Genomic DNA, 27763 nt, shown 5'->3' on the forward strand with positions numbered 1-27763 from the left:
GGGTAATACGTCAAGGTCCAAAACAGCCCAAGAGGAAGTCCCACGGCACGATTCCCCTGCACCATGTGTGGGTATCAGAGGTCACCTCTTTCCCCTTTCGCAGTAGTGGGGATGCATGCTCCGTGACCCATGTTCCCCAGGCCCTCCAAAAGGGAGTGGATCTAGGCAGATTCTCCACCCCTGGACTCAATCCTGAATGCCCCTCCTCGACCCTCACACTTCACCCCGCTGACTCCCAAAAATCCCAGCCACCACCTCCAACTACTGCCCTTTCTTCTTGCTTCTCATCCTCCATCTACAACACATGGGCTGCGCTCCCAGAGCCCTTGGCTCAAGTGATGTCTCTGCCCTGTGGGACATGGGGACAGGCAGAGAGTTGATCCCACCCAGGAACCTTGTCCTTACAGAGTATGGAAACCCCCTGCTTGGGCACTCCCAGCTCTGCCCCACCCCCGAGCCTTCAGTCAGATCCCCCGGCTGACCTTCTCTCCGACTCTCCCTTTGGACTCCACTCCTGCGGTGCAGGGATCCCACATCACAGCCAGCAGCCTTGTTTCTGAAGGTACAGTGGGACTTCCCATCAGATCCTCCCAACTCAGCGTCCTGGGCGCTCAGGTGTCCAAGGTACCAGGCTTTGCCCATGGACTCTCTCTGCGGGCTGCCTCAGACCAAGCCTCAGCTGGGAGGTAACATTTGGTAATCTCCCTTATCTTCCATTTGGCTTTATCTTTAAAACTAACTTCTCACCTGACCTTGCTCCCCTTGGAGAGTCTATAAAAATAACCTGGGAAATGAGGTGCAGAGAATTTGGTATATAATACCATGCCCTCTGGTCTCCAAACAAGTTTTTGAAACACTTTGACAGCCATTTGGTCACTAAACCTTCAAAATCACCCTGTGAGGTGAGTATTATCCCCAGTTTTTGGATGAGGAAACTGAAACCCACAGAGGTGAAGTGTATTTCCCAAAGGCACAGAGCCAGCACGTGGCAAAGTTGACATCAAGAGCTAAGTTTTCTGATTCAAAACTCAGTGTTTCTCTCCCACACCGTACTCTCCCTTTGCAGGTAGCAGGTACCGAGCCCTGGGCTGTCCCCAAGACCTGAGGCCCCAACTTGGTGTTATTGGCTTCCAAGTGCAGATATCACGGCAGTGACAGTTCAGTGACTTTATTGCTTCCGTGGGGCACTGACCGCCCACCCTTCCAGACATTCCTCCCCAACCTGGCTTCTCACCTGGATGGAATGAATCACGTTGAGGCCCTACTGCCTGAAAACAGCTCCAAGGCCCTCCTTCTCGTATTTGCATTTTACACGAGGGAGCTAGAAGACACCGTCTTAGCCTGGAGCCCCGCAAAAGCAGAGTCTGAGACAAGGAGCTGGGTGCAGGGAGTTTGTTTGGCAGGTGATCCCAGGTAAAGAAGAAAAAGGCAGGGGGGAGAGTGAGAGCAGAAGGGAGGAAGAAATGATAAAGGATGAGTTACAGAGGTCACCACTATATATAGTACAGCAGTTAACACGTGTTCTGCTGTCCCTAGGAGAACTCAGTGATAAAACACAGCTGTCACCACACTCCAGCACAGCTGAAAACAGTCTGCCACATATAGACAGACTCTGTTCCACTCAACCTCTGATAGATATTCAGAATGTCCTCAGAATTACCGTTCAGGACAGGGGGCTGGGGCGTTTATCCACAAGTCCCTACCCCATTGGCCATATTACATCACCTAATCAAGAGAGGGACATCCCATTATCTTTGCCACATGCTGTTGGTTAGAAACTAGTCACAGGTTTCATCTGCTCTCAGGGCAGGGGATGATACAGGGCATGACTCAAGCAGGTCACCTTAGGGTGTGTCTACCACACTAGGTCAGCAGTTCTCCACCTGACTGCACATTAGAATCACCTGGGAAGAATTTTCCAATAACCAGTACTTGGGCCATGCTCCAGAGATCCTGCTTTAATTGTCCTGAAATGGGCCTGGGCATCAGCATTTTTAAGGTCTCCAGATGATTCTAATGGGCAGCCAGGGATGCACTGGCCTGGATGTGGGAGAGCAAATGGAGTTCCCAGAAGAAAGCAGTCCCAGCCATGACCTTCACAGGTCAAAAGCAATCTATTTTTCAGCCCCAGTAAAACCAGGCACCCCCACCTGATTCTGCACACAGTCTCTGCCTTTGCTGATAGAGCTGGTGGCCGTCCAGCTCCTCACCTCTGTCCCTCCCAGTCCTTTTGCCCCTGCCCATACCTCTCAGTAGTTACACACCACCCCGGCTTCATACTCTTTTCTTCTACAATTATTCTCACTCCTGGCATTTCCTTTTCTTACGCTCTTTCCCTCTCACCTCCTATATCAGTCAGGGTTTGCTCATAGAATCAAAACTACCAGGAGAGTATATAGTGTGGAATGTATTATGGGGAGTTGACCCTGGGCACCTGTGGGAGCTGGTTTCACGGGCTATGTACGGCTGTTGTTTCCGTATCTTGTGAAGGAGGCTGAAGTCCACAGGGCAAGTGGGGAGGAAGGAAAGATGGACATGAAGCAAGGAAAAACAAAGACAACCTGCAGGCCGTAAGGATGGGCCGGAACTTGCACTGGTGTCTCACCACCTCTGAGCCTCCACCTTCTGTGAGGGGGCTGATCTGCAGGAAAAGCTGGTGGCCTTCCTTACAGAGCCAAACACACACCTGGCCCAGGAATCGGAGAAGCCAAAGCCAATTAGGTGAGCCCGATTCCAGCACATCGGAGCTGCAACAGGGCCCAGGGCCTGCTCCCACCTCCCAGGTGAATAAAGAATGTGGCTGCTGTTCCACGCCCACCTTCCAAATATCATGCACCACGTCCCTTGTGCCCTGGCTCAGCCAGAACTAAGCAGGGAAGGGGATTGTGGGGAATGTAGTTCTGGCTCAGATAAGTTGATGTGGCACAAACCCACCATACTTCCCCTCTTTCTTTCTCTTTCTCATTCTCTCCTTCTCTCACTTGTCTTTTTTCCCTGCATGTATCCAAAGGCACTTTCAGGCATGAGAATTCACTCCTATGTGAACCTAAATATTTAATAAGAACCTATAGGGTTCAACTTTATGCTAATACTATCGGCGATGGCTATCTGGCAAAGGTAGTAGGGGAAACTGTCTTCACCTTCTCACCCAGGCCAGAGGTGTTACAGGGACCCACACTGGTCTAGCCCTGTTTGTTGCCTCCCTGGAACCCCCCAGGAACAGGGCCAGGGCACCTTACTTCCACTTATTATATCTAGGCCTATGCAGTCTCTTGGGTTTTGCAAAACTGAGACATGGTCCCTGGCCTGGGGCCCGAGGATATTCGCCACCGTATTTCTCTATGCTTACACCTTTTGCTAAAGAAGTTCAGGCTGGCGCCCACTGCTCTCAATCACTGAGAAAACTGTAAATTATATACACAATGAGCAGCAGACCTTGAAAAGATACGATCCTCACAGGTCACAAAGGAGGAAACCTAAATGTCCATCGACAGAGGAATGGATAAAGAAGATGTGGTACATATATACAATGGAATACTACTGAGCCATAAAAAGGAACAAAATAGTGCCATTTGCAGAGATGTGGATGGACCTAGAGAATGCCATACAGAGTGAAGTAAGTCAGAAAGAGAAAAAAATATATTGTATAATATCGCTTATATGTGGAATCTAGAAAAATGGTAGAAATGAACTTATTTGCAAAGCAGACATAGAATTACAGATGTAGAGAACAAACTTCTGGTTACCAATGGGGGAGGTGGGGGTGGCATAAATTGGGAGATTGGGATGGACGTATATACACTACTATGTATGCAATAGATAGCTAATGAGAACCTACTGTATAGCACAGGGAACTCTACTCAGTGCTCTGTGGTGACCTAAATGGGAAGGAAATCTAAAAAAGAGTGGATATATGTATATATAGGACTGATTGACTTTGCTGTACAGCAAGAAATTAACACAACATTGTAAGGCAACTATACTCCAATAAAAATTAATTTTTTTTAAAAAGTTACAAATGAGGAAATTGAGGTCTGGAGAATCAAATGAGTTGTCCAAGACCACTCAGCCAGGAAGCAATAGATTCCACGTTTCCAATTCAAGTGTCCCGACTCCTGGCCAGCGATATTTCTCCTGTGCCAAGCTTATCTGTGAAATAAAGACTCAAAAGTAATGCAGTTTGTTCCCCGAAGGGAGGGCCAAGCCAGGCAGCCCTCCTTCAGATCTAGGGCAGACATCTCTTTGAAATGAGGGTAACACTTCAGGGAATAAAAGTCTGCCTGCTCAGAAGCAATCATTTGGAACTTGGGGCCCTCCTGTAGAATCCGCTGGCCTCTTAGCTCAGGCAGTTAACACGTGTGCCGCTGTCTCTTAGAGGGCTCTGAGATGAAACACAGACAGCTGCCACACTTCCCAGCACAGCTGACAACAGTCTGCAGAGGCCTATCTGCAGCAAATCAGTCTCACTGGAGTGAAAACTAGCAGACGTCAGAGTTAGCCAGCAGCCCCGGGAAACCCAAGCCCGGCTGCCCTCAGCTCTGCCCTCAGAAATCATCCTCAGTCAAGTCGCTCACACACACAAGGCAGCCTCTTGGCTTCTGCCTTCCCTTCTGCCCCCGAGGCCCATCTGTGCCTGCCAAACAAGTTGGAAAGCTGGAAAGAAGCCCTAGAATCTCCTCAGGGGGGCTGTAATCCAAGAGGTTTCCTGGCTCCAGGTCAAAGACTCATAGACTCATAGGACACTTAAGCTTGCAGGGACTGTTGGGGGGCGTCTTACAGATGAGGAGACTAAGACCCTGACTCAGGAAGTCAGCTCTGAGGCTTTGACAATGACCTTCACCAAAGCCAACCTTGGCAAAACTCAAACACCAGTGAGGTTTGTGTCAACTCTGAATACTTTCTGCTAGGGCCAGGGATGCGTGGATAGAAAGGATAGATGATGGCTGGATGGATACTGTGATGGATGGATAGATGGATGAATGAATGGATAATTGGATGGGTAAATGGATGGGGGAGTGGATGGATGGATAGACCGACAGACGGATGGGCAGAAAGGGGGAGAGAGAGACAGAGGTAAACAGAGATAGAAAGAAAGGAGGGAGAAAGGGACAGAGAAAGGAGGGAGGAACAGACCAGGGCACTCACCTAGAATCTTTGACCCACGGGAAATAGTCTCAACTCCTTGGGTGGCCTCCACTGTGGGTCTTTCCACCTTGTCTCCCAGGCCAAAGGTGTTACAGGGGCCTGGATTGACCTATCCTCCTTGGTCGCCTCCCTGAGCCACCAATGTCAAAGCCCAGGACCCCTTACTACCTCTCACTGTCCCTAGGGATTGCCTAGGCAATGGCCCACACCAAAAAGTTCTCCTTGTGATTTCGCCTTGTCTTTGGAATTGGCCAGCGCTTGCTTTCCAAACAGACGTACTCTTCTTCACTTATTTCCATGACAAATGATGCCAACTTGACCATGTCAGCCAAGGCCAGGTCTCTCTGAAGTTCTGCCCCCACCCCATTCACTGCCACCATCCCAGAGCATGGCTTATCAGAAAGCGCTCACTCCCAGTGCAGGTCAGAGTGGCAGCCTGGCATCGGGACAGGTCCATGGGATCCCGCCCGGACTCTCTTATTCACCAACAGGGTAATTTTAGAGGAGCCATGTGGTTCCTCACCTATTAACGGGGGATATAACACCCAGTGTTGTTGGGAAGATAAAATGAGATTAGTATTTAGCACAGAACTGGGCACATACAAAAAGGCCTGACAAACAGAAGACACTTACAAAAGCATGAGGCACAAAGCCCAACAGAGCAGATTCACGGCACCTATGAGTATTACGGGACGCGGCAGACCCTTTCTGATGGAATGGCTATTGGATGATTTGCTATTTTCCCCAGCAGGCACCAGCGAAGGAAAGGAAAAGCTGGCTTTAATTTCTTTGCAGTAAAATGGCCAACTCTGCAAAGCCCATGGGCTATGTTTTTCCAAGGGGACATGGTTTTGGTCTCAAGTCCAAATCCCTGCAAATCATTATGTTCTCATCCACGCTCCACTTCCTGTGACCCTTTAGCACAACTCCAAGAGCAGAATGAAGAGCAGGAGAAGCCGGGACATGTGACGTGGATGGCTGTGCCCTCTGCACTGGCGTCTGGGGCATGCGGGTAGTGGGCACTTCATCAAAATGGTACCTAGGGTTGTGGTGGGCGGAGTAGTTTGTGTCCACCAAAATTTAGGTACTCCATCTATAAGCTGGAGCTTTCAGGAATGGGGAGGGGGGAAGGCAATTGAGAAGAACTAAGAGAACCTCAAGCGGGAATGTGATTTCTTTCAACAAGTATGTCTTGAGCACCTACTGGATGCTGGGCCCAGTGGCACCCTAAAGGGTCCAGAGATACAGACGCGCCCAGATCATTTCTCTCTCTGGTCAGTTCTGAGAAAGGGGGCTAAGGAAGGAAAGGGAGGCAGGGGCACTTAGCACATCCTGGGATTCAGGTCCCTAAACAAATCACCTGGGCTGATGTGGAACCGCCAGGTTAAGCCACAGCACACACAGGTGCAAGTAAGCACCAAGTACTCTTCCATAAGGAGCAGCCAGGTCTTCCAGCCAAAGTCTCCGTCCAGATTCTGGTCCCCACATCCTCTTTGTAGCATCTTTTCCTCGGGACCCCTGGACGACCAGGACCGGCACCTTCTTAAGGCAATCATGTCTCTGGAGGCGGGACCCCCAGATCCCCACATTCCCCTGGGCTCCCTGTCTAAGGTGCAAGCGTTTCTGTGTGACCTGCTGCAGCTGCCCGTCACGGACACGTCTATGTCCACCTCTGCATTTTCACATCTGTGCTCTGCTTCAGGCTGCTGAGTGGGGGTTTATCCCTCATCAGGAAGTCCTGCTCTCCTTTTCTACTATTGCACTTGGCTTTGGGACCCCCTGTTATCTGTCCTGAGCTCCGTTTTCCTGGGATCCTTTAGATTCCACTTCTCAAAGCTACTCTTTTTCCTTGGTCACCTGCCTTAAAGGGTAAATTTCAAAAAGACATCACGCAGACCTCAAGAGTGACCTCCCTGATGGCACCTGCCTGTAGACCCCCTCCATCCCTACTGGGGCCGTGTTGGTCCATGGTCAGTCCTGGGCTCACCCTGGCTGTCTCATCACTCTGAGTCCCCCAGCTCTGAGGTCTTCAGCACGTTGGCCCTCAAGAAATTGTATCCCTATAGCCTTTCCTTGTTCACTTCATGCAGAAACACTCTCTTCCAGTCCCTCTGTTGTCCCAGTCGTGTGAAGATTCTCTCTCTGCCTTTCTACTTCTCCTTCAAGAAGTGCTGAATTCTGACACTCCACTGAGGATAGGAACTTAGACACAAACATCCCAGATGGTCACCAAACCCATACCCAGCTTACTACCTACCTGCCTAGAGCTATGACTGGTCAGTTTCAGGCAGGTTAGGGAGGCAAGGGGCACAAGGGTGTGGGTGGTACCCATGAGGACTGGAAGGAGGCAGCAGATTAACTTATTCAATAGCCATTTATTACACACTTTGTCTATACCCGGGGACCAGCCCAGACGCTGGGGATTCCCGGTAATCAGGACAGATGGACTCTCTGCCATGGGAAATATTTTATTTAAGTAGAGGGAAACAAATATAAATAAATACAATTATAATTTCAGATCACAGCAAGGTTTATGAAGAAGAAACAGGATAGCAGACTGGAAAGTGATGGGGGCCAGGGAGATGTGCTACAAAGACAATGTGACATAAGCCGAAGCCTAGGTGGTGAGAAGGAGGCAATTGGGCAAAGATTTGAGGGTAGAGATTTCCTGGAGGTGGGAACAGCATGTGAAAAGGCCCTGGGGTTGAGGGGGTTCAGGGAGGAGAGATCAAGTTAAAGTGTAGCAGAAACAGAAATAAGGCCAGAGAACTGTAGCTAGAGAAGAGTAAAACAGGGAAAAGTGGAGGAAAGGCTTCAGTGGGAGGATGAGGGGCTCAAAGGGACTGGAATTGTATTGCCAGTGTTTGCACTTTGGGGTTGCTTCAGGCTCTGAGACGGATGCCTTGCAATCGGCGTGGTCCCTGGAGTGGGACAACCTGCGTGGCTTCTTGTGGCCCTAATCGTTCACAAGTCAGTCCCACAGCTATAGATCTGCTCAGCCACCAAGGGGCCAGCCAGGCCAGATGGGAGAGCTGACCTCTGTAATGTCCCCTCCCAGGGGCTAGATGACGCTTAGCACTGGCCCAAAACAAAAACAAACCAGCCTGCCAGGGCCCTGGGCATTTTTGTCACAGGCTCTGGTAGTAGATCACTTGGCAAGAGGGAAGGGGATCAGTGCACAGAGGCCTCACCCAAACACCCGCATCCTCAACCTGGCCAAGGTAATTAACGCATCTCATTCTGGAGGAACATTCTCCGTTCCCATCCTCAGAAGGATTCCTATCTTATTTTGCCTTATTAGATGTTCTTGTTTCCGATTTCACATCTAACATGCGTTCATTGTAGAAGATGGAAAAGTCAGAGAGTGTAACAAAGAAGAGAGCGATTAAACACAAGTCTAATACCAAAAGAAGCCTCTAACCTTTAGCACAGTGGTGTGGTCCTCCAACTGGCAGCATCAGCATAGCTTATCAGAAATGCAAATTCTCGGGGCCCCCCTCCACCCTAGTAACCCTGGGGTGACGCTCAGTCTTTCAGGTAATTCACACTCGCGTTTGAGAACCACTGCTTTAGAATACATCCTGTCTTTCTTCTATGCTTTTTCACATAATTGAGTTCATTCTATGAATATAATTGCACATTCTGATTATTTTCTGCCACCATTATATCAAAGGATGCTCCCAGGACACTGAAAACTGTTCAAAAACTTCTAATGAACATCGTTCCCGATGTCTGTACGACAACGTGTCCTGTGATTCTGCCATCACTGACTTCACCAGAATTCTTTTCTAAACACGTTCTAGGGAGTTTAATAAGTCCTACCTGTCCAGCTGGATCCTGCAAAGTCAGGATGATAAGGGACAGAAGTAGGAAAGAGCATCTGCTGACCCTGAAGAGCCACACCTGGGTTTTGCTAGAGAGGAATCCTGACCAACACCAACACAGGTCCATGTGGTTCCAGAGAGGGTGCTGACCAGGAGCTGGGAGGTGTGGGTTCCAGCAGGGCTCTGTGGCCTTGAACAAGCCCTGTGCCCTCCCTGAGCGCAGGTCTGACCGCCGAGAGGCTTGACCTCCGCACCACCAGAGTCTCCCAAAGGTCTCTTTCTATGGATTCTGGGCACTTCTAGCTGGCTGCCCTCCCAGACGGTCCCGTAGCTCTCAGCATTCCAGAAGCACAGCCGCTGCTGGCAACGAGACTGTTGGGTGGTTCTCCCACCCAACCTCCCCCTGCTTTCCTGCCTACCTGCCACTTACTCTGGTCATCTCTGTCACCAACAAGAGAGGTCTGTGACCTGACTGTCAGACACCTATGACCTGTTCCAGGGTCTGCCCAAATACCACCCACTATTGGCCGAGAGAGGACGATGACCAATGGCCAGGGCCACGTCCTCAGGGTCAGCACTGAGTCGTGTTTCCTCCCCCCAAAAAACCCAGCAGCTGTGGGGCAGCTGACTTTGTCTCAAAGCGTTTGAACACTGAGACTCCATCCACGCTTTACAATGCTGCCTAGTGGCCGTTGTCCACCGAACTGGGAAATAAGCTGCAGAGGCACTGCTAGGCCTCTCCCAGAGGATAGTTTAGAAGAAGGTTGGATAATCCTTGCCCGATCCCCAGCCCCCCTCCCTCCATCTATAACCACCACCCTCCAGCCAGGACCCCTTCCCCCACTTCAACCTGTGCACCCAAGCTCTGCCCCTTCCCTGACCCTCTCCCCCAGCAAGTCCCTTCAGCAGCCACTGCCCTTAATTAAGAAACTTCTTGGGACTTCCCTAGAGGTCCAGTGGTTAAGACTCCATGCTTCCACTGCAGCGGGCACGGGTTTGATCCTTGGCTGGGGAACTAAAGATCCCGCATGCCGCGCCGCCAGAAAGACAAATAAATAAATAAAACTTCTTTATTTCCATAAACACTTCCTGGAATTCTTCCCCCCCCCCCCCCGCCCTCAACTTCACCAAAACCCCAGATCCCACTTGCCTCAAGAGTCTTCCAAGTGGAGGCTACCCAACCTTCTGCCCTCCAGCTCCATGTATTCTGGGGCCGTCAGCACATCGCCAGCTCACCACTTCTGCATCAGGGCCACGGCTCCCACTCAACCACTCGTACCAGCCGGCAACACCCACACCTCTCTATGGCCACAGACTCTGCGTCCGCCCCGGTCCTGCTCTCCTCCTGCACGAGGTCTACCAGGCCAGGTCAGTCACTGCCTTTTCTCTCTGCTCCCACCACCCACAGCCAAGGGCACTTTCCAAGCCTATCACTGGCCACTTCTGAAATCCTGAGCTCTGAAACTGCCTGCAGTCTGTCTTCTGTCCCTCCACCTCTGGCTGAATCCCCTCCTGTAACCCAGTGCCCCTAACACCTCCCTCCTCACCCAGTCTGACCGCCCCTCCAGCCTGGGCCTCCCCACATCATCCACTTCAGCTCTTCTCGAACCGACCCCCCAAGTCGGTGGGGCCTTCTGCTCCCACCTAGCCGCCCCTAACACAGAATCAAACCCAGTATCGCCCATTCTCCGTGCACTCCAGGGCTGCAGTGCCTGGCCTAGGAGAAATGCCAGAAGTAGGCCGACTGGCTCCTTCAGACACTCGGATGTCCGGCTGCATCTGGAACGTCAACCCCACCATTCTGAAAGCAGCTCTTTTGCCCCCTTTCCTGTTTGCCCATTTCTGTTCCCCTCTAAAGCAATTGAAACTAACTCCTGACTCACGCTCTCTCTAATGCACACCATGTCTTGTCTGACCTGTTGATTCTTTTCCTAGATACAAAGGAGCAAGATTAGCTCTCCCCCCACCCTCAGTAGCCCCCTAAGCAATCCTGCAGGCAGATCGCTCGGGTGAGATAACATCTGAAGACACAGCCAGCCAGTCTATGCGCAAGGAGAAGGATACAGAACCCAACCTCCTGCCTCGATGATTCACTGAGATTCTTCCCCACTCCATTATTCCCTTTGAAAATGTCATGGCTGAGCAGAATCTTTGGAGTTGGTCTCTGGACATGAGTCCACCATCTCCCCAGATTGCTGGCTTTTCTGATGAAAGAAACTTTCCTATCTACTGAAACTTGCCTCTCAAATTATTGGCTTATGAGTGGCTAGCAGCCGAACCCGGGTTCGGTTACAGTTCCACGGGCTTTGCGCACCCTCATGAATTCCCTTGGCTTCATCCCTAATACCACATCTAAAATTTCATTTCTCTTCTAAATCCCAGCCCCGTCCCAGCCCTCGCCCTCATGGAAGGGCCTGGCTCTGGTGGCCATCCCTCCCCATCCCTCCCATTCAACTCCAGACACATCTATTTCCTCATGTGCTATCACCTCCTCTGTCCCCCTTGGGCAAGCAACCCTCCTTCTATGGGACAGAGACTCTCTCACCTGACCAGGAACCCACACTGGCAGACCATATTTCCCAAAAGTGGCCGCAATGATGTTTCTGCTCCACCACACTCTTCCAGACCTTTGCCAACCCCCCACCAGGAGGGGGCTCTACATAGCCCCTCCTCGAACTTGAGCAGGCCTGCATGACTCTCTCACTGCACGAGAGGATACAGAGGAACGTCCCTCAGTGACTTTTGAGGCGAGGCAGCTCTTGCCCAGCTCCCCGAGAGCATGCACTTTGGAGCCCGTGCTAATCCAGCTACCCTGAAGTCTCCAGGCTGAAGGGACCATGTGGAGACAGAGAGAGAGATGCCCAAGAAGCATGCCCGGCCCAGGGGTTAGATACAGGAGAGAGAAAGCCTTCGGGATGGCCTCAGTTCAACTACTGCTGCTGCTGAATGAGAAGTGCTGCCTGAGGACCGCTGAGCTAAAGCCCATCCAGCCCCCAGGACTGCAAGAGGAAACAGCAACACGATTCTGGCATTTGGGGTAATTCGTTATACAGCATCACCAGCTGGACTCTCACCTGTGCATTCCCCATAGGCCCCATTCCGTCGCCAACTGTAGTGGCCCTTGTGGCTGCAGCCTCTCATTTTCCACTGTCTCCTGCCTCTCCCCAGCTTTCTAACGTTTTGTCCCCTGACCCCTCATGCCATCCAGCTGGGGCCCCTCCTCTCTTCTCACTGACGTCACCAGGCACCTTGTAATGCACATCACAGCTTTTACAGCTTCACTGCTTACTCAGTCTGGCCTCGTGGTGCAGGTAGGACAGCGTGCTGGGAGCTGGGCGTTGGGGGGGTGGGGTGGACATTAAAATGATGCTGCAATGGTCCAGGGGATAAAGGTGGGCATGTGGGGACAGAGAAGGGTGGAGGAGAGAAGTTCTATCAGAAGCCACTGATTACTGCTAGAGATGGGGCCCAGGAGAGAGAGAGAGGAGCTCAGCATGACTGCCAAGTTTGTGCCTCCAAGGATTAGTGCCATTTTTCAAGGGTATCCAGGAAGATGATCAGGCTCTGGGGATGCAGAAGGAACATTCATTTGACCTTACCGCAAGGCATCTGCCTCTTCTCGGACCCCTCCTTCAGGTCTGCTCCTGGTCTCCCCAAACCCCAAACCCAACGTCCCCCCACCCCACCCCCAGCCACTCATTCTAGGGGTGCCTAGCTGACAACCAACGCTTTCTCAGGGCTTCACATGCCCCTGCTCTGCCTGGCTTCACAGAGGCCAATGAGGATTCAAGCACCCCGATTTTCAGGGCTGGGGACAGCTGGAAGGATGCGAAGGGGACAAGCCTTATGGAGCAGAGGCATGTGATCCACTGCCACATTCCCTCCACAAAAGAGGCTGGCTTCAGGGTCTGCATTTTAACCTGGAAGCTCCGGGACAGGACAGGAAGATGTAAGACACTGGTTCTCAAACTATAAAGGTGCACCAGCATCACCAGGAGGGCTGTTTGGCACAGATCGCCGCACCAGCAGCCCCAGAGCTCCTGACTCAATAGGTCTGCGGGTGGAGCCTGAGAATTTGCATTTGTAACAAATTCCAGCTGCTGCACTGCTCCCGGCACTTAAAGAAAGAGGGGGAGAAAGGATGGTTGCCCTGGGCAGAGAGTCCCTCTCCAATTTCAGGGAGAATGAATCCCATCTTGTTCATTGCTCTCTCCCCAGTGTCAGACGCAGAGTAAATCTTCAATGAAGATCTGTTGAGCTGACAAGCCTAAATCAGAAAATAATGGCCCCAAAGCCCAAGACCAACCTCCTCTCTTTTTGGGTGGAAAAGGCAGCTCTGAGACAGACGGCCAGTTCCTCCCTGCATCTGTACTGCTCAGCTCCCGTCCCTGGTGTTCAGCTCAAAGAATATACATCCCCACCCCATCCCTTCCGCCTGCCTTTCCCCTGAGCTGGGAGCTGCCTCATTGACATGCAGCCCACACAACTGCAGGGCTCACTTCTGGATCACTGAGAAATGGGTCCGATTTGAAAATGTCAGGATCTCGTTAGCAATTCCAATGGCCACCGCGGTAATTATGCCCTTTCATGTTCCAGCATGTTCCACCGCATCAGAACTGACACAAACACCTGGTTTTATAATATCACTGCCTGGAAATAAATGTCCAAAATGATATGAAAATGTACTAGGAAGAGATTAATAACTGTTCTTCCAGGAAGAAAGATAGCCCTTTTCAACCAGTATATTATATATTTTTTCCTCTTAAAAAAGCCTCTCTGATAGCATCTCCCCTTGAGGGAAACTGAATTATATTATCACTCACCGGCAGTAATCAGTTCTGTCAGCTGCTAGGCTGAGCTGCTGAAGGCAGGAGGGGGGCAGGAGACATTGGAGAGAGGCAGTTCCCAGGGGTGGGCCCTGGAAGCGACACCCCAATGCCCTCACCCCGCTCCCAGTCCAGAGTGTTTCTTCTCAGAACAGATAGAACCTGGATCTGCTGATTGATGAGCAACTTGTCACAAAGCTGGGAGGCTGGATAGGAGAAGAGTGGCATCTGTCCACCTAGAGAGACCCTGTCTGGCCACCTGGGAGAGCTTCCCTGTCCGGTCCCAGCAAGGACTGTCTCCTTTAAGGCTCAGTTCACGAGCAGGAGCTAAGAGACGCCCAAAGAGGAGCCCAAATACCGTTTCCCGAGCCCCCTGCCAGAAGTTCCCACAGTCCAGCTGAGCAGTCAGAAAAGATGGGTCTGCCACATGCCCAGGAGAGGCTGGGTGCTTTTTTTTTTCAGAGTTCAAGCCAATTTCTATTGGAATCTCCAAAAGATACGGAACCTCAGTTGACATCTGGGTTTCACAATAAATTCCACCTCCTTTGCCCCTCTCTTAAATTAGTAAGACTGACCTCTGTTTCAATAAAAGTAGGGTTTTGTCTAGAAGTGTAATTTGATTTTTTTTAATTGGAGTAAAATTGCTTTACAATGTTGTGTTAGTTTCTGCTGTACAACAAAGTGAATCAGCTATATGTATACATATAACCCTTCCCTCTTAGACCTCCCTCCCAGCCCCCACCCCACCCATCTAGGTCATCACAGCTCACAGAGCTGAGCTCCCTGTGCTATATAGCAGGTTCCCACTAGCTATTTTACACATGGTAGTGTATTTATGTCAAACCTAATCTCCCAATTCATCCCACCCTCCCCTTCACACCCCCCCCACGTGTCCACATGTTCGTTCTCTACATCTGCATCTCTATTCCTTCCCTGGAACTAGGTTCATCTGTACCATTTTTCTAGATTCCACATATATGCATTAATATATGATATTTGCTTTTCTCTTTCTGGCTTACTTCATTCTGTATGACAGACTCTAGGTCCATCCACAACTCTACAAATGACCCAATTTCATGCCTTTTATGGCTGAGTAATATTCCATTGTATATATGTACCACATCTTCTTTGAACAAATGGGACCTACTTAAACTTAGAAGTTTTTGCACAGCAAAGGAAACCATAAAAAGATGAAAAGACAACCCTCAGAATGAGAGAAAATATATGCAAACAAAGCAACGGACTAAGGATTATATACAAAATATAAAAATAGCTCAAACAGCTTAATATCAAAAACACAAACAACCCAACCAAAAAAAAAATGAGTGGAAGACCTAAATAGACATTTCTCCAAAGAAGACATACAGATGGCCAAGAGGCACATGAAAAGATGCTAAACATCACTAATTATTAGAGAAATGCAAATCAAAACTACAAATGAGGTATCACCTCACACTGGTCAGAATGGCCATCACCAAAAAATCTACAAACAATAAATGCAGGGGCTGGGTACTTTATGTGCATTTCCTCATTTAATTATCTCAACAGCCTCAGGAGGTTGGCATAATTATCCCCATTTTATTGATAAGGAAGCTGAGACACAGTGATGTAATAGTCACATTCCTAAGGCCACACAGGTAAAAGAGTTGCAGCACCTGGAATCTAAACAGGTCCCTCTGACTTTGAAGGCCTCTCTCTTCCAGTATTCCATGTTGCCTCCAAGACAGCAAATGCTAAAGGCTACACAGGGACCCAGACAGAGAGCTGATGTCTGAGCTGGAGGCGGCAAACTTCAAAGAGGCATCCCAGCCAGGGCTGGGCTAGGCAAAAGATCAAGATTAAAATGAAATGAGGGTGGGTGGAAGCCGGGTGTGGTTGTAAAAGGGCCACACGAGGGATCCTTGTGGTGATGGAACTCTTCTATATCTTGACTAAGGTGATAGATATTCGAACTTACCCATAACATTGCATAGAAGTAAACACACACACACCTGCACACACATGAGTACATGTAAAACTGGGAATAATTAAATAAGGTCAATGTCAATTTCCTGGTTGGGAGACTGCACAACAGTTTTGCAAGATGTCACCGTTGGGGGAAATGTGGAAAAGGGTATACCAGATGTCCATATTATTTCTTCCACTTGCACATGAATCTACAATTATCTCTAAATAAAATGACTAGTTTTTTAGAAATTAAATGAGGAAAGCATGCCAGGTAAGGGGTATCTCTTGACCAAAAGGGCACAGGCTAGGAGTTGAGAATGGACAGTCTGGATTGGGAACTGTTTTTTTCTAATGGAAACAGAAACTTCACGTGGTAATAGGTGATATGATTAGCCATCTGCAAAGGCAGGGACCATGCCTTCTTCCTATAACCCCTCCAGCTCCTGATACAAAGACAGGCAGGTTTGCTTATTTGTGGTTTACCTCCTGGTATATATCAGTGCCAAGCCAGCCATTTACTTGGTAGATGGCACGACATAATGGAAAGGTAAAGCTTTAGTCACACAAACTTGGATTCAATCCTTGGCTCCATCGGGACTTCCTCGGTGGTCCAGTGGTTAAGAATCCATCTTGCAGTGCAGGGGACATGGGTTCTCTCCCTGGCCAGGGAACTAAGATCCCACATGTCTCCAGGCAACTGAACCCACACCACAACTAGAGAGTCCACGTGCCACAACTACTGAGCCTGCTCGCTCTCAAGCCCACACGCCCACCACAACTAATGAGCCCACACACTCTGGAGCCCGCATGCCACAACTAGAGAGAAGCCTGCATACCGCAACAAGAGATCCTGCATGCCACGACTAAGACCTGACACAGCCAAAAAATAAATAAATAATTTTTTTTAAAAATTCTTGCCTCTGTCACTTAATCATGTTGGCCCTTAGAAAAAATGTTTAACCTCTTTGAGACGTTACTCACCTGTAAAATGGAACTAGTACTGCCTACCCCATTGATTTGGAGGATTCAAGGAGAAAATGTCTGTAAAGTAAGATGCCCAGCACATGGTGGATACTCAGTAAATGGCAGCCATTGGTAGTACCACGTGGTGATTCACCTGTACAGGGGAAGGGAACAGTGAAAGAAGCTTCTCATGCAACCCTTAGTGGGGACTCGGTCTGGAGCCCACCAGGAGCTGTCAAGATGGAACATCAAGAACTCACTTTGCTGGGCTTCCCTGGTGGCGCAGTGGTTGGGAGTCCGCCTGCCGATGCAGGGGACGCGGGTTCGTGCCCCAGTCTGGGAGGATCCCACGTGTCGCGGAGCGGCTGGGCCCGTGGGCCATGGCCGCTGAACCTGCGCGTCTGGAGCCTGTGCTCTGCAACGGGAGGGGCCACAGCAGTGAGAGGCCCGCGCACCGCAAAAAAAAAAAAAAAGAACTCACTTTGCTAAAGACACAGACCTACTGGAGAATGGACTTGAGGATATGGGGAGGGGGAAGGGTGAGCTGTGACAAAGCGAGAGAGAGGCATGGACATATATACACTACCAAATGTAAGGTAGATAGCTAGTGGGAAGCAGCCGCATAGCACAGGAATATCAGCTCGGTGCTTTGTGACTGCCTGGAGGGGTGGGATAGGAGGGTGGGAGGGAGGGAGACGCAAGAGGGAAGAGATATGGGAACATATGTATATGTATAACTGATTCACTTTGTTATAAAGCAGAAACTAACACACCATTACCCCAATAAAGATGTTAAAATACATTAATTAATTTAAAAAAAAAAAAAGAACTCACTTTGCATGAAGGGCTCTCAACCTCTTGAGATGGATTGTAAAAGAGATCTGAGACCAGGAGTTTATAACGTCAAATGGAAAAGGGGGAATGAAGGGGAGGCCCAACCTCTCCAGGAGCAGCAAGGAGCTCTGCCTGGGACAATGGTTTGAGGTCCAGAAGGAAGGGTTGAGCACGATGATGACCAATGTCAAATGTCAGCCCAGCCCCCAGGGAACATATTCTCGTGACAGCCTTGGATTTTTAACTGTCTCTGTGCATCTACCAGTCTCCACAGGAAAGAAACTCCAATGTTCCTTCACTCTTCCCAGCCCTGGTTCTGCACTCAGCTCTGTACAAATATATGCAAATGAGACTTCATATATATATATATATTTTTTATATATATATATATACATACAGACTCACACACATACACATGCAAACACACACACAGATGCATGCACACACATACATACAAACATGCATACATGCACACACATGTGAATATACATAACACATATACACATGCAACCACACACATGCCTCTGCATATATACATACGTACATAAACATGCACACATATACATACACATGTATGCATATATATACGCATACACACATGCTCACACACACTTCGTGCTGCTCCCAGCGTCCTTGCTCACACCATATTTCCAGCCTCAACTTATCCCACAGTGGACACTCAGCACCGAGTCTCCATCCAAGACCGTAGCTTCCCTCATTTGTATACTGATTCTCACCCTCTCCTCTACGTTGCCTTAGTCTACCCTCAGTAAACACTACCCAAGTCATCCTGGTTCCAGGACTTGTTATCTTAGCACCTGAACCGCATGGATGTGCCCGCTGGCCCCATTACCACAGACCCTATAGAGAGGAGGTCAAATCCTTGGAGCCCAGGTGGGAAGGAGATACTGGACAGCTTGGAATCCCAGTTGCAAAATCCCCCAGTGGTGGGAGAGCAGAGTGGAGAGAACAACCAACATTAAAGATTTCATTGATTATACCTGCAGGGGCCTTGACTCTCTCCCAAGGCCAGGGGGAGACAAGATGCTGCAGGCAGAACTGGGTGACACCCTATGCCCCATCTTCATGTTCCGTGACCTCAGAGCGAGGCCTCCCAGCCACTCCCAGGGAGAGGCACCTGCCCCCACCCCAGACCTCGGATCAAGTGAGAGGCACCAGGAGCGGTGGGGAGGTGTTGACGAGCTCCCAGGCGCTTGGCCACGTTTTCACTGCAGAACTGGGACAGGTGACGGAGAGGTGGGAAACGGCGCTGAACAGAGCATCGTTTCTAAAGCAAACCAGCAGTCTTCAAAAGATGGGAATCAGCAAGATTAATGAGGCCGATTACTGCCAGCTGCTTAAAGGGATTTGAAGGCTTTCGATGTCAGTACATTTATGATGACAGAGTAATTAGAGCTAATTAAGAAAAAATGAAGCTGAGAACACTGCAGTTGGTTCATACCGGCTGAGTCTCAAGGTGCCTCAGACCCTCTCCAGAGTCTCCAGAAATGCTCTCAGGGGAGCAGCCTACAGCCAGTGGCCCCCTCTATTTGCCCTCTGGAAATACCGAATCAACTGAGCAGAGACAGAGCTGCGGGTGAGGTCCCCTCAGGCTGGCTTGAACAACCCAACAAGTTTGATAGGATGCACTGAGGGGAAGGAGGTCCCGTTTAACCCAACATCAAGACTGTCTTGTCTAGGTGAAAACCAGTAACCATTTTAAAGAATTTCTCTTTCAACCAGACGTGTTGAGGACATACAAGGTTAGCTAAGAAAGAGAGCCCTCAGTCAGATTTTGTCCCACAAAGATTGACAGAAAAGCTGCATCCTCTTTGGACAGTGTATCCCAAGGCAAAAATGGATGCAGCAGCCCGCTATCAATTATGGTCACATGACAAGCAGCTTTTCTAACGGGAGGGTGGGCTGTCCCGAACCACCAGCACCCCTTCTCTCCAGCTTCCATCTCCAACCACAGACACAGATTTGCAAGGAGGCCAGTGGGACTGGGCTGAGCTGGGGGTCTGGGCTTCTCTACCCCAAAATTCAAAATGCAGAAAAGCAGATGGATTGACAGCTCAGTGAGGCTCATGACCCTTGGTTTGTCTGCCACCCTCTACCCTGATCTTCCCAGGGTCATTCGAGAAAGCTATTCTCTCGGCCTTTTTCATAGACTGACATAGGGAACACTGACATAAGATCAAGGGAGCCCTGGAGAGCTCCCAGACGCCTCGCCACCATTGGCTTTGCGATCCCCAAAACTTGCTACCAAGAACTGAACCCCTTACCCCAGCAGGGGGAAACCCAGCCTCAACGCAAATCCCCCCAGCCATGGGGCATGAGAACCAAAATTCTAACTCAATTGACTGCTACGCCCCATCCAGCCAACATGCAGTAAACCCAGCCCCTGGGTCCTGTCACGGCCTTCACCTCCCCACCACACAGGCTCTCGGGTGGACCAGGGGCAGGGTAGAGATCAACGGGGCTGCAAGCGGGGCAGACTTTCATCACAATCGAAATAAAAACAAAGAGTAAACTCCAAAGACCGGCCTCACCAGATGGAAGTAATATGCGCGTCTCAACCATTTAGTTACGGTCCACCTTTGTGCTCAGAGCTCTTTATGGCAAGAGCAGAGTGAAAAATAAACACAAGCTCACAAACGTCAAAGGCAGATTCTTTTCCAACAGGCTGAGGAGACCAAAGCACGTGTGCTAATCCCACTGCTTGCCCTTACAAGCTGCTTCCGCGGGTGGGTCCCTCTGCCTCCCTGGGCCAATCACTCATCCGTAAAGTGCTAGAGCACATGATTTTAAGTTCCACCCACCACCATGAGTCCACGGCTCTGCATCCATCTCTCATTCGTAAGGACTTTCGCTTAAGTGGAGTCACGGTGGGGGGAAAAAAACCCTGCAAGAACCAATGGATATATTTCTTGGCTAAAAAGAACCATTTATTCTGGAAAATGAACTACATCCCTGATGTGGGCATTAAATCAAGCAGCATCCTGAAAGCATATGTTCAGGGCCACAAGAGGCATGTGAGTCCAATTAAAATATTTAAGCTCGTTTTCCTTCTTCAGAGAATCACAAAGTCTAACTACATACATATTTCTGGCATTTTCTGAAACTCATGATGAGGTCTTTGCATGAGCTGTTTGGAGTTTGAATTGTATTGGATCAATACCAGGTGCGGGTGGCGTAATGAAAAAAAATTTTTTTGGAAAAAAAAATCTGGTGTGCTATTCTTTCCTTATGGTTTCTATGCCTTCTTTTCATTCCTTGAGCAATTTAAAGCATGTAGGACTTGTTCTGTAGTTTCCTTCAGCCCTACTGCCCTGTTACTTCAAGTGTTCTTATTCTCATGATCAGAGCTGGCTTTACTGGGTATCAAGTTTGATGCTTTATCTGCATGGTACCAGGGTAGGCAACCAGGAATGCTATTGTATAAGGGGCTGCTGGGCTATCCAGGAGAATCATGAGGAGGCCCATGCATGAGGGTAACTACCTTAATGTTGATGATCCAGAGCATCCTATTTCTGAAGAGTGTCCTGAGTAAGGAGACCAAATTAATATATAAGAGAGCTAAAGACTGGATCCTCTGCCAGCTAACTGGTTCATCAGTGGCAGGAATATATCTGCTAAGGGACAGTCTGAGCTGCTGTAACAAAGAGACCCAAAGACACAATGCCCTCACCAACTTAGAATCATATTTATTTCTCACTTAACAATCCAGAGAAATCATCCCAGGACTAGGAGGGCAGCTCTGCCATCCCCAACATACCTTCCCAATCTGGGTCCAAAGTGGCTGCTTCAGCTCGTGCCATTACATCTGCCTCTTAGCCAGTAGGGTGGGAGAAGGAGCAAGGCAAGTTCATGCATACTTTTTTTTTTTTTTTTTTTTTTTTTTTGCAGTATGCAGGCCTCTCACTGTTGTGGCCTCTCCCATTGCGGAACACAGGCTCCGGACGCGCAGGCTCAGCGGCCATGGCTCACAGGCCTAGCCGCTCCGCAGCATGTGGGATCTTCCCGGACCGGGGCACAAACTCGTGTCCCCTGCATCAGCAGGCGGACTCTCAACCACTGCGCCACCAGGGAAGCCCCATGCATACTTTTTTTAAGATTATATGATAAAGACTGCTAACTATTCAAGAAAATCTGCGGTCCCTTCTTCAGTTGGTTATGGCCATGTGACCAAAAAAAAAAAAAATCTCTGATAGAATGTAAGCAGAAGGGAGGATTCAGAAAGAGGACCTTAAGGACCATGTATAGAAATGACCTGCATTAATTCTGCCCCATTCCATTAGTGGGAGCTCAGTCACATGGCCCCACTTACCTGCAAGGTAGTGTGTCCTGCTTCTGTACCCTGCCACTCCCTCTGCCTCTGTCACTCAAATGTCCCCTATGCAAAAGAAAAAGAACCAGTGCTTGGGAACCATGCACATGCCATGAGTCAGTAGCTAGGTTAGGTCATTTGTAGATATTAGCTTCATTAATTCTGTACAGTAAGAATAATAGTTTCCACTTTGTAAATGAGGCTCAGAGAGCTTGAGAAATTTGTCCAAAGTCACACAGCTAAGCAGGGCTGTGATACAGCCCTTGCAATGTCTTCCACACCAGGATGTCTCCAGGTTCTTCCTACGCAAAGCACCTTTTCCTGGCACCACAGAAGGGGCTGCTTTGACCCTCCACATTGACTCACACACGGTCTCATGGGGACTGGGACCATTGCTGATAACATAAAAGTATTCCCTTGGGGCTTCCCTGGTGGCTCAGTGGTTGAGAGTCCGCCTGCCAATGCAGGGGACACGGGTTCGTGCCCCGGTCCAGGAAGATCCCACATGCCGCGGAGTGGCTGGGCCCATGAGCCATGGCCGCTGAGCTTGCGCTCCGCAACGGGAGAGGCCGCAACAGTGAGAGGCCCGCGTACTGCAAAAAAAAAAAAAAAAAGTACTCCCTTGAAAGATATTTGTCCTCCATATGATGGCAGGAAAGTGATCCAGGAAGGGGTCCTGGGCTTTATGGGTCACTGCCTGCAGGGAACATTCCAGAACCCCTCAGGAGACTATGAACCTGGGCTTGTCATCACAAAGGCCTGGAAGGGAAGGGGACAGAGGCGAGGTGTGTTTACAACAGGAGGATTATGGGGATGGAGATGGTGAGACTAGTCTCACCCACAGGCGCCCAAAACAATCCCTTCCTTGTCTTACCCAGTCTACACACGTGCAGACACACCCCAACCTCTCTTGCCAGGCCCTGGGGCTACCATGGAACATTCCAAGAAGAGCATGCTGAGTTTTTGGCTGTATGAATGGAACAGCTCCCTGATTTTGAGACGTGTGTGCCTTATTTTGGCATCACCTAATGGTCCTCCCTGAAGCCCGGGATGAGAAAGCATGAAATGGGATCATTCATTCGGTCATTTTGTTAGGAGGTAGAAGAGCACAGACTCTGGAGACAGACTGAGTTCAAAACCCAGCTCCAGGGCTTCCCTGGTGGCGCAGTGGTTGAGAGTCTGCCTGCCGATGCAGGGGACGCAGGTTCATGCCCCGGTCCGGGAAGGGCTGGGTCCGTGAGCCATGACCGCTGGGCCTGTGCGTCCGGAGCCTGTGCTCCGCAACAGGAGAGGCCACAACAGTGAGGGGTCTGTGGACCGCAAAAAATAAAAAAATAAAAAATAAGACACCTGGGAGTTAGCAGTGCTAGATTTGGTACAGTGGCTCAACATATCATCAAAGACACAGGCTCCTTCTGTCTTCCTGCCCTGCCATCCCCAGGATGCTGTTGGCTTTGTGTCCTTGAGCTTGTCACCTCACAGTCACAAAAGAGCTGCTGACACACCACACAACCTCATTTAAAGCAGAGAGATGAGAAAGGGCAGGAAAGGAGCCTGGCCCCTATAGAATCCTCTTTTACTAGAGGAAAACATCTTTCCCAGAAGCCCCAGCAACTTGCTTCATGTCTTATTGGCCAGAATTAGTCTCATGTCCACTCCTAGACCAATACTATGACTGATCTAGGGAAGTTGAGGTCCATTCTCTGGGTCGGGGGAAGGTTTAGCTTCCCTCAGCACATTGCTGCCTGCCTGAATGTGGAATAAAACTGGGACCTGTTAGCACAAAAGGAGAGGGTAGGAATGGCTGCGGAGTGGGCCACATCCTGGCATGGATTGTTCCTGCCTGGAGTTAATGCTTCTACTCCCCAGGCAATGAGGGGATTAGAAGAGCCATCTCCAGGGAATCAGGAGGTGTCCCCCAAGAGATCGAAGGGGGCCAGAGTAGGGATGGGACTTGCCGGGGGTCATTCATCGAGAGCCTGGCAGAGGGCTCCCAGCCAGCTCAACCTCCCAAGACTACATTTGGTTTGGGTTTTTTTTTAATTTTTAATTGTGGTAAAATACACATAAAGTAAAATTTACCATCTTAACTATTTCTAAGTGTACAATTCAGTAGGGTTAAGTACAATCTCAAAATGGTCTCAGTTTTTAAAAGGCCAAGAGGATTTCCTAGCAGATCCCAGCTAGACATGTAAGGAAAATGGTGGATAAAATCAAAAGCTTCTGCTTGGTGGTAGTTAAGATTGGTGCTAATTATGGTCTTAGGATGGGTGTTAATTATTCAGAAGGAGACAGCATGGTGCAGAGGCCAGAGCACGGCTTGGAGACAGACATCAAAAGGCCTGTGGTCTCTGGTCCCCATCTGGCCAATGCTCAGTTGCTCACAGCAGGGCCGGGGGAGAGAGACACGTTGCGAAAACACTGTCATCTCTTGCTCTAGAGGTGGAACCAGCCTCTGGGCACAGCCAGACCCCTCCAGACATACTGTCTTGTTCACCAGCTGACAGCAATGCCTGAAACACCACCATTCAAGTTTCACGCATGGTGACACATTACACTGAGGCCAGCCCTTGTGTGTTCCTAAAGCAAAAACCTTCTCTCCCAGAGAGTTTATCCTGTAGTGGGCTGTTAAGGCATAACTTCTTTTCTTCTCACACCACTTTCTGTATAATGCACCGCCTTCTGAGCTGAGCACACAGTAGGCACACAGGAGAGACTTGTGGTTTGGTAAAGGAAAAAGGACCGGGCTGCGAGAACAGCAAAACACAAACAAAAGGCCTTTGCCATCATCTCTCCCAGCTCAGATAAGCCTAACAAGTCTTATAGCTTCAGAAAAAGAAATCTTTAACCCAATTATGTCAAACCCCACTGGATACATTTGATCCGGGAAGAACATCATCTCTGGCAATCATAAAGAATATTAAGGTATTAGCAGCCGTCATTTTAGAATTGCATTGGAAGGGGAGCTGGAAATAATTGCACATCAGTTGCTCAAAAATCAGCAGAAAAAGGAATTTACATTAGTGTATAAATTACCCCCCCACAGAAATATAAATTAGGATTTTATACCTCCTAATGACAACAGCACGGGGCCCTGGCTGTGCTAAGTAGAGATTTCTTGAAGGAAAGAGTGGCTGTGTTCTGAATCCAGCATCTGGGCCTCAGTGCTGAGCTGGGGAGCAGGAGTGATTTGAATCTGACGGTCACCTGACCGGAAGCCGGCCCTGCTGGAAGATTCTCCAGTCAGCAGAGCACCGGGGAGGTGGGCAAACCCGGAAGAGGCTCTGCAGTGAACAAAAGGAATTTGCTCTCTCTCCCCAGCAGCACATGTGGCCCTCCCCAATTATGCCTTGGAAACAGAAGGCTCTGGATTTACTTGGAAAGCTGTTACGTTATCAACACTTTCGTTAAGAACATTTGGTGGCTTGAGTTGCAATTCCTCAGCGTTGTGGCAGGAGAGACAAAGCAATTGAGGAGCATGGACCGTCTTTGCTGGAAGGACCAGCAGAAAACATCTAGAAACCTCTTATTGTCAGGAGGCCAAGGCCCAGGGCAGGGAGGGTGAGTGGATGGGGTACAGTGGGAAGAATGGAGGGCTTTTCCTGTGAAAAGAGTCAAAGCCAAGCTCACTTCACAGGGCAGATGGCCAGAGCACGAAAGGCAGCCTCTGGCTGCAGGGACAGAAGACCCAGGAGCTCAAATAATGGGGCCAGAGTTCTATCATCTATCATCTATTATCTTTGCTCTTTCAGGTGTGTACGCCTCTGCGTGTCGCCTTCTTTCTCTCCTGTTATATAGTCTGACTTTTCCCATTCAGCCAAGCCAGATGATTGCCAAACAAAAAGAAAACCAAAACAAACACACAAACAGAGCTGTGGTCCCCTCTCTGCCTGAGGGAGGGGCTCTGACTGGCTCTTCTTGGGGAAATGCCCAGCCCCTGGGCCAATCACTATTAAGAATGGATGGAATATTAGGATTGGCTAGGCTTGGGTCACAGGTTCACCAGTGCTGTTTGGGTGGGCCTTGGTGGAGGCGGCAACGATGCATCTGTGATCCTACCAAAAACCACAGGGAAAGGGTGAGGAGCAGTTCTCCCAGAGGAAACAGGGGTGCTGGGCCCTCTAGAAAGTGGCTCTTTCAAAGGGCCTAAAGAAATCAGTGATGGGGCATCCCTGGTGGCGCAGTGGTTGAGAGTCCGCCTGCCGATGCAGGGGACACGGGTTCGTGCCCCGGTCCGGGAAGATCCCACATGCCGCGGAGCGGCTGGACCCGTGAGCCATGGCCGCTGAGCCTGCGCGTCCGGAGCCTGTGCTCCGCAACGGGAGAGGCCACAACAGTGAGAGGCCCGCGTACCGCCAAAAAAAAAAAAAAAAAATCAGTGATGGAGCCAGAACCTGGGCCTCCATCCTCTCCCCGTGGTCCTGAGCATTTTCTCCCTGGCAGTGTGCCCAGTGAGGGACCCTGGTTTGGGGCTGATCTAAGGAAGAGGAAGCCCCAGGGTGCTCCACCTCTTCACTATTTAGACACCACAGTCCACGTACTACTCTGCAGGAGAGAGAAAATGGAGCACAGTGGGCCACGAAATACAGTCCCGGACTCAGGCAGACCTGTGCATCTATGATTTTAAACCATGCCCCAAGCACTCTGGATGCCCAGCCAGCATCAAAAGCTCTGGGCTAAGGCACTGGGGTCTCCTGAATGGCCCCATTCAAGTTGCAAACAGGGTGAAGGAACAGAGTGGGATGTCAAAGCCACATCACACAAGCACAGGACACAAACATGTCTAGAGGTTGGGATTATGCAGTGTCATTTCCGATGGGGTCAGTATTACTAATGGGTTAAAATGAATCCCTAGAATAGCAGATTCCCAGCCTCTCCCAGGAAGAGGACGCTTGGTGGTGAATCGTTTCAGAGGCTCTGAGATGAGGAGGGGGGGGTCCAGTCAAGGTCATACCAAGGTTATGGGAATAGAACCCACATCTCTAGCCTCCCTCCCCTGTGCCTTTCTAGACACTCATCTACAAAAAAAGAGTGGAAGCAAAGTAACATCTGACCCTCTGTCCTGCCCTCATTTAAATCCTTCCTGATTTAACCTGCAGTTTCCCTGCCCCTTCCCTGTGGGGCCTGAGGAACCTGGGGGAAGGGGTCCCTGAATCAGGGAATCAGAGCCAATAAAATCTGGGGCCATAACTGCTTGTTTCTGCTGCATTGGGGTCTTACATCCCCAGCTAGATCAGAAACCCTTTGAGGAACCCAGGGTGATGGTGATATTGTGGGTATTACAGGGAAATGTGCCCCCCTGGGAAGCAAGAAGAAGCAGGGCTGGTGTCTGCTTTGCTGTTTACAGGCTGTGTGTGAGTATTCTAATCACTGAGAATTCTGGAGCCTCAGTCTTCCCCTCTGCAAAATGGGGATACTGGTACCCCTCTCCCAGGGCAGAGGTGAGGCATAAGGAGACCTGTACAAGGATCTAGGCCCTGAGCACATGGGAAGCCTCTTGCTTCCTGCCCTCCTGGAGGCTCAGGCCAACTCTTGTCTTCTCTGTATCCCCCATGGGCCGAGAACCAGGCCCTGATTGACTGGTTGGTTAATTAATGTGGAGACCAGGTCTCTACGAGGACATTTTCTGATGGTAAAAGATCCCTGGAGAATGAAATGTTACATGTCACTTGTCAACAAGTCCCAGCACTTCTCAGTGAAATAAGCATCTGATTCTGGAAAAAACTTAATTAAAACTGCTGTTGGCACTCAAGTGATTTACACCATAATTCCCAGCCTGCGGCCTGGTGATTCCCTGGGGAGACACCAATTATCTCCTGGGGATGTTGTGAAATTCTCAAAATACTCTTCTAAACAATATGAATCTTTAATTCACTTTAACTATTAAAAAAAAA

Source organism: Phocoena sinus, chromosome 15, assembly GCF_008692025.1.
Source record: "Phocoena sinus isolate mPhoSin1 chromosome 15, mPhoSin1.pri, whole genome shotgun sequence".
Taxonomy (NCBI): domain Eukaryota; kingdom Metazoa; phylum Chordata; class Mammalia; order Artiodactyla; family Phocoenidae; genus Phocoena; species Phocoena sinus.